Source organism: Magnolia sinica, chromosome 4 (assembly GCF_029962835.1).
Source record: "Magnolia sinica isolate HGM2019 chromosome 4, MsV1, whole genome shotgun sequence".
NCBI lineage: Eukaryota > Viridiplantae > Streptophyta > Magnoliopsida > Magnoliales > Magnoliaceae > Magnolia > Magnolia sinica.
The window spans coordinates 57,624,316-57,631,817 of NC_080576.1; the positions used below are offsets into that span (position 1 = coordinate 57,624,316).

Genomic DNA, 7,502 nt, shown 5'->3' on the forward strand with positions numbered 1-7,502 from the left:
GTAAATGCGTCCTGTATTACAAATACGATTAAAACAGGCCATTAAACGGTATCATGCTTGTAAAACTATGCAGCAACTGGGTCTGATATGCAATATTTGACCCTCAACACAACCCCCAACCAGCATTTTGCTAGTCCCGAGCAAAGTATGCGAAAAATAAGTTGAGAAATACAGGACAATTTTTATGAACTCAAGCGATTTTATTTATTTATTTATTTTTTTTTAAAAAAAACAGTCTAGATTCGAAAATTCTAAGATGCATGAATGTTGGATATTACTTCCTCCTGGAATCAAGTGCACAATAAATTTCATAATCAACTTTAAAATATTTATGCATTAATTAGAACAATTCTAAATAATGAGTATCATGAGTCTATAATAAAATCTCGGCTTATCATCATTAAGAAATCCAATGGATAATTTTTATGATAACATTGATAATCAAAACAGTATTTAGGACACTCAAAACTTAAACCAGAATTTGCCTTTCAGTTCTTTTTTTTTTTTTTCTTTTTTTGAGGGAGAGGAGAATTGAATCCACACCTATAGGGAGCAAACCTATGGTTAAAATTATTCACCTAACCTTTTCCAAAGGTATCTCTCTCTCCCTTTTTTCTTTTTTTTTTTTTTTTTTTTTCATGAAGGGCAAATTTTCCAAGCTGGTTCCTTACATGCTTAGTGATTACCAAGTTAACCCTTTAATATCAAACTGAAATCTTAATGTGAAAGCGAGATGTGACATGTGAACTCATAACTCAATCAATGTTTAAAACTTCCAATTATAGATTAATACTTCAAACTTAACTGTGAAATCTAATATAATAGATAACTGAATCTAAGAGTCATAAATTACCAACTTCACTTATCTTGTAATTTTAAATCCAAGATGGTTATCAAAATCACTTCAAATTCAACAAAATCTCAGAAAATTTTTAAAATTTTCACAACTTTTGTACAAGACCAAGAAAATGCTGATTAGGTGACCTAATATCCCACCCCCAACCTAAAATCTACATTGTCCTCAATGTAAAATAAATAAGCATGCGATGCACATGGGACAAAAAGTAAATGAGAAGTGATGGAAGGATAATACCTAGATGAAAGAATCAAGAGGCTTTTCAAAGATTTCTACGTAAGAGCGGTCAGCACAAGGGAGAAACCAACAGAAGTAAAATACCGACAACTTGAACACTGATCCTACCTATACCACTTTCGTAGGTGCTCTCGATTGCATTTAGCGTATGCAACAAGCCTTTAAACCCCTAGGTTTCCCCTAGTGGACGAGTTGTAGTCTCGTGAGGGTTTGCAGTAATGTTACCCACAAACATTGAACTGACTAATGAAAAAATGACATAAAATGAAGAGCTGGGTTGCCTCCCAGGAGCGCTAAGTCTACCGTCTTCAGCCAGATAAATAAAGCAACTACCCTAGTCCTAAGAAAACAGGAAACTTACCTATACCTCCATCAGACTAGGAGATTAATCCTGGTAAACAGGATCAGTCAGAGGCATGGACATGTCCTCTGAATCAAATTTCTCGACAAATGGTTTCAATCGATGTCCATTGACTTTAAACTCCTTGGCATTGTCGGGATCTCTTATCTCAACGGCCCCATGCGGAAAAACAGTGACAACAATATAAGGACCGGTCCAACGAGATCGAAGCTTACCCGGAAAGAGATGTAATCGAGAATTGTACAAAAGGACCTTCTGACCAGGCGTGAATGATTTTCGTGAAATGTGTTGGTCATGAAATGCTTTTATCTTGTCCTTGTAAATTCTCGAATTATCGTACGCATCATTCCGGATTTCTTCAAGTTCATTCAATTGAAGTTTGCGTAGCGAGCCAGCGTTGTCCAGATTGAAATTTAGATTTTTGATCGCCCAGTACGCTTTATGTTCCAGCTCCACAGGCAAGTGACAAGCTTTCCCATAGACAAGTCTAAAGGGAGACATTCCAATAGGAGTTTTAAATGCAGTACGGTATGCCCATAAGGCATCGGTCAATCGGATTGACCAATCCTTACGATCAGGGCTGACCGTCTTCTCCAAGATGTGTTTAATTTCCCTATTAGAAATCTCGGCTTGCCCACTTGTCTGTGGATGGTATGGGGTGCTCACCTTATGAGAGATACCGTATTTCTTCATTAAGCTCTCAAATGGTTTATTGCAAAAGTGTGAGCCCCCATCACTAATGATGGCTCGAGGCGTTCCGAATCGAGAAAGGATGTTTTCTTTTAGGAATTTAATGACCGTGCGATGGTCATTCTTTCGACACGGAATCGCTTCGACCCATTTAGTGACATAATCCACAGCGAGCAAAATATACAGATTTCCAAACGATTGGGGGAATGGTCCCATGAAATCGATGCCCCAGCAATCAAATGCTTCAATGATAAGGATGGGATTCAAAGGCATCATATTTCGACGGGACAATGCTCCCAATTTTTGACAACGCTCACAAGCTTTGCAAAACTCATGAGTGTCCCTAAACATAGTGGGCCAGTAAAAGCCACACTGCAGAATCTTGGCCGTGGTCTTTTTAGCAGAAAAGTGACCACCACAGGCCTCTGAGTGACAGAAGGAGATGACGCTCTGATGCTCATCGTCTGGTACACATCTCCTTAGAATTTGGTCTGGGCAATATTTAAATAAATAAGGATCATCCCAGAAAAAGTTGCGCACCTCGGTGAAAAATTTCTTCTTATCTTGCGCAGTCCACTGTGTCGGTATGGCACCTGTAGCAAGATAATTAGCAATATCAGCGAACCAAGGTGAATGGGAGACTCTGAACAGCTGTTCATCAGGGAACATGTCATTGATATGGGTCGCCTCAAGGGAATCAGAGGTATTAAGGCGAGAAAGGTGATCAGCCACTACGTTCTCTACTCCCTTTTTATCTTTAATTTCCAAATCAAATTCTTGGAGTAGAAGGATCCATCGTATCAAGCGGGGCTTAGAATCATTCTTAGAAAGAAGATACTTAAGTGCCGCATGATCTGTGTAGATAATGATCTTGGATCCGATCAAGTAGGACCTAAATTTGTCCAAGGCGAACACTACAGCTAAGAGTTCCTTTTCCGTAGTCGAGTAGTTCACCTGGCATAATTTAAAGTTCTACTTGCGTAATGAATGACGTAGGGCCGCTTATCTTTCCTTTGGCCCAAAACTCCAAGAGCATAATCACAAGCGTCGCACATAAGCTCAAAAGGAAGGCTCGATCGGGTGGTGCATGATAGGTGCAGTGGTTAACGTGCCCTTAAGCTTGGTGAAAGCTTCCTGGCATTGCTCAGTCCACTCGTACGGAGCATCCTTTTGAAGAAGAGTACATAAAGGACGAGAGAGGAGACTAAACTCCTTTATGAATCGCTTGTAAAATCCTACATGTCCTAAGAAGGGTCGCACGTCTCTGATGTTCTTGGGTGGAGGTAGGTTAGAGATAAGATCGATTTTTGCCTTATCTACCTCGATTCCTTTGGACGAGATGATATGCCCAAGGACAATTCCCTTTTGAACCATGAAATGGCACTTCTCCCAATTAAGTACCAAGTTCTTTTCTTCACATCTTTTCAGCACACATTTAAGACTTTCCAAGCACTTGCTGAAAGATGGACCATAAACAGAGAAGTCGTCCATAAAGACCTCTAGATATTGCCCTACCATATCAGAAAAGATACTAAGCATACATCGCTGAAAGGTGGCAGGGGCATTACATAGTCCGAATGGCATCCTTCGATAGGCAAAGGTGCCGTAGGGACATGTAAATGTGGTCTTTTCCTGGTCTTCAGGGGCTATCTCTATCTGGTTGTAGCCCGAATACCCGTCAAGGAAACTATAATAGGAATGACCAGCTAACCTTTCCAGGATCTGATCAATGAATGGTAAAGGAAAGTGGTCTTTCCTCGTGACGGTATTCAACTTCCTGTAGTCAATGCACATTCTCCAACCAGTAGTGACTCTAGTTGGCACGAGTTCATTATTAGCATTGGCTACGATGGTGATTCCGGACTTCTTAGGGACCACTTGAGTTGGACTCACCCATTGACTATCAAATATAGGGTATATAATACCCACGTCTAATAGCTTAAGAACCTCGGCCTTAACCACTTCCTTCATGTTTGGATTTAGTCTACGTTGTGGTTGCCGAGCGGTTTTTGCATTATCCTCAAGATATATGCGGTGAGTACAAATCGAGGGATCGATTCCCTTGAGGTCCGCTATCGTCCATCCCAGGGCTCCTTTATGCTCAATGAGAGTAGATATAAGCATACTCTCCTGTTCTTTCTCTAGGTGGGCAGAGATCACCACCGGGTATGTCTCATCTTGACCTAAATAGGCATATTTCAAATCAGAGGGTAAAGGTTTTAGGTCAAGCTTCGGCGACTTGAGGTTAGACGGTAGAGGCACTACATCAGTTTGTGGTAATTCTTCAAATTGTGGCCTCCATCGGTTAACTTCAAGTACCGGTGCGGTATCAAGCAAGGCACACGTCTCCCTAATCATGTCATCATCAAAATCATGGGAGTGGGCCAGGCATGTCTCTAGATAGTCGGAGGATAATGTCAGAGGTGTCGTATCTTCCACGAAAGAGTCAATCATGTTAATGTCGTGGAAATCGTCATCATCCTCTGCGTTGCTGCCGTTATTGAAAAAAATGTTTGACTCCAATGTCAAATTTCCAAAAGACATAGTCATGATACCATTCCTGCAATTGATAATTGCATTTGACGTGGCAAGGAATGGGCGACCAAGAATGACGGGAATCTGAGTGCTCATGTTATTGATGGGTTCGGTGTCCAGGATGATAAAATCTACAGGGTAGTAAAATCTATCGACCTGGACTAACACATCCTCAATTATCCCTCTTGGTACACGAACAGAGCGATCAGCAAGTTATAGTGTGGTTAGGGTGGGTTTTAATTCACCCAAACCTAACTGTTTATATACCGAGTAGGGAATCAGATTGACGCTCGCTCCTAAGTCAAGAAGTGCGTGATCAATTCGATGATTCCCGATTACACATGATATGGTTGGGCTACCGGGATCCTTGAATTTCTGCGGCACGTCTTGCTTCAGGATGGCACTCACTTTCTCAGTTAAGAAGATTTTCTTTTGAATAATTTTTCGTCTTTTGGTCGTGCATAAGTCTTTCAGGAATTTGGCATATGAAGGTATCTGTTTAACAACATCAAGTAGAAGAATGTTGACTTTCACCTGTTTCAACACCTCTAGGATATCCTGAGAGTTAGAGAGAGGTTTTGGTGAAACCAACCGTTGGGGGAATGGAGCAACTGGCTTCTCTAGAAGTTCCGGTTCTACTTTTTGTGGGGCATCACTGGATCCATCATTATTGTCCTCTTCTGGTTCTTGAGGCTTTTCGGGCCTAACCGGAAGAGTTTTATCGATGATCTTACCACTCCTAAGAGTGGTGATGGATTTAGCATGCCCCATCTGATTTGAAGAGCTAGGATCATTACTCTCGTACTGCGGTTTAGGATTGGGGAGAGGTTGTGCAGGAAGCATCCCCTTTTCTATAACCGTCATACGAGAATCTATCTTTTGCATAAAATCTGTAATTCCTCGCATTGCTTGAGCCAGCTCTTGTATGGGATTTTGAACCGGTTCCTCTTGAGGTTTCACTTGATTTGGATTTTGATTAAAGAAACCTGGAGGAGTCGCCGTTTGTCCATTCCTCCAACTAAAGTTTGGATGATTTTTCCAGCCAGGATTGTATGTGTTGGAGTTAGGTCCAGTAAAAGGTCTTTGATAGTTATTTACGGCATTGGCTTGTTCATTCAACACTCCTCGAAAGGCAGGTATTGTAGGACAGTTTTCAGTTGTGTGAATGTTGCAATCACAGATGCCGCAAACAATTTCATTGACCTTATCCTTCTTTCCTTCCATGGCCTCAACTTTCCTTATGAGCGTAGTCACTTTACACTTGAGATCATCCTCTTCTTTCAAGAGATATAATCCACCTTTCTCCTTTAATTGAGTCGGCCTAGACGTGGTGTTCGACTTTGGGTAATAGTCCCAAGATTGTGTTTTTCACCAAACTATCGAGGTAGTCCCATACCTCGTCGATATCTTTATTAATGAACTCTCCATTACACATTGTCTCGACCATTTGGCGCATGGAAGATGTCAGTCCATCATAGAAAAAATTTGTAATGCGCCACGTTTCAAATCCGTGTTGTGGGCATGAACTGACCAAATCTTTGAACCTTTCCCAACATTGAAAGAATGTTTCATCTTCCTTTTGGGCAAAGTTCATGATCGCTTTTCTGAGGGTAATCGTTTTATGATGTGGGAAGAATTTTTTTATGAATTCCCTCTGCATATCGTTCCATGTGCCAATGGATCTAGGACGCAGTGAATGTAACCATGTCTTAGCTTTCTCTTTTAAGGAAAAAGGAAAGAGTTTCAGCCTAATTGTATCCTCAGATATATTAGGAAAACATAATGTAGCTATAATCTCATCGAACTCTTTCAAATGTAAATATGGACTCTCTGATTCAAGTCCATGGAATTTGGGAAGGAGTTGGATAACTCCTGGCTTGATGTCCATTTGTCCTGTGTTTTCAGGAAAAATCATGCATGAGGGCGTACTCACTCCCGCCGGTTGTAGAAAATCTCGTAAAGTACGAGGCGGGGGTGCCTGTTGCACCTCATTCTCATCTTGGGTATCCTCCACCCTGGGTGGAAGTGGAGGAGGTTGGTCTTCAGCCATAACCTCAGTTAACTCAGGGGATTTCGAGCGGTGTCTAGTCCTGCGATGGATAGTCAACCCCTCAACCAATCCTCCTTCAGTCAAGAGACGTCGAGTGTCGTCACGGGCCCACTTGGGCATGAAAACACTCGCAGCCCTCAGTTAAAAACTTAACCCTAGGAAAATCTAGCAAGAAAGAGAGAGATGGAAAGAAATTACCAAATTGGAGTCCTGAGTTAAAAACCTGCAAAATAAAACAAAAATAAGTTAGATTCTTAAAAAGAGAAGAATGATACTTTAAAAGAAAAATAACAATAACTTAATTTCTAAAAGAAGGTATTCTTTAAAGAAAAGCGGAAATTTCTAAAGTAAACTAGGAAAGTCCTATACTAGAAAGCAAATTACTAAAAAAGAACTGGAAAATAGAAAGTAGGGAAGGAGTGTACCGGATTAGAGATTTCTATCTTAAAGGCCTACAAAATAGGAAGGTTAGTTTCTAAACAAAAATTCTAAAAATAAATTAAGAAACAAAATTAAATTCTAAAAGTGTTAGAATTAGAAAGTTACTAAAATAAAACAAAAATAGAAAGTTAATTTCTAAGAAGTGAAAGAAATAACAAAAACTCTAAAAATAAACTATTTCCTACAGAAGGGAGGATACTAGAATTAGAAAATTTCTAAAATTTAAACCCTAATTCTAAAAATATGAAAAAGTAGAGAGATTAGGAAGGAATTACCAATTTAGAAACTTATGTCCTGATCCTATAAAACAGGAAACAAGTTAGTTTTGAACT

The 7,502-nt window shown here is 40.1% G+C and overlaps 1 non-coding gene across 1 annotated transcript; it reads left to right on the top strand.

Moving 5' to 3' along the window:
• Positions 1-6,184: 6,184 nt before the first annotated feature.
• On the top strand, positions 6,185-6,291 carry LOC131244965 (small nucleolar RNA R71). The gene has a single exon (XR_009170730.1). It is a non-coding gene; the product is annotated as a small nucleolar RNA R71 (small nucleolar RNA).
• Positions 6,292-7,502: the final 1,211 nt, after the last annotated feature.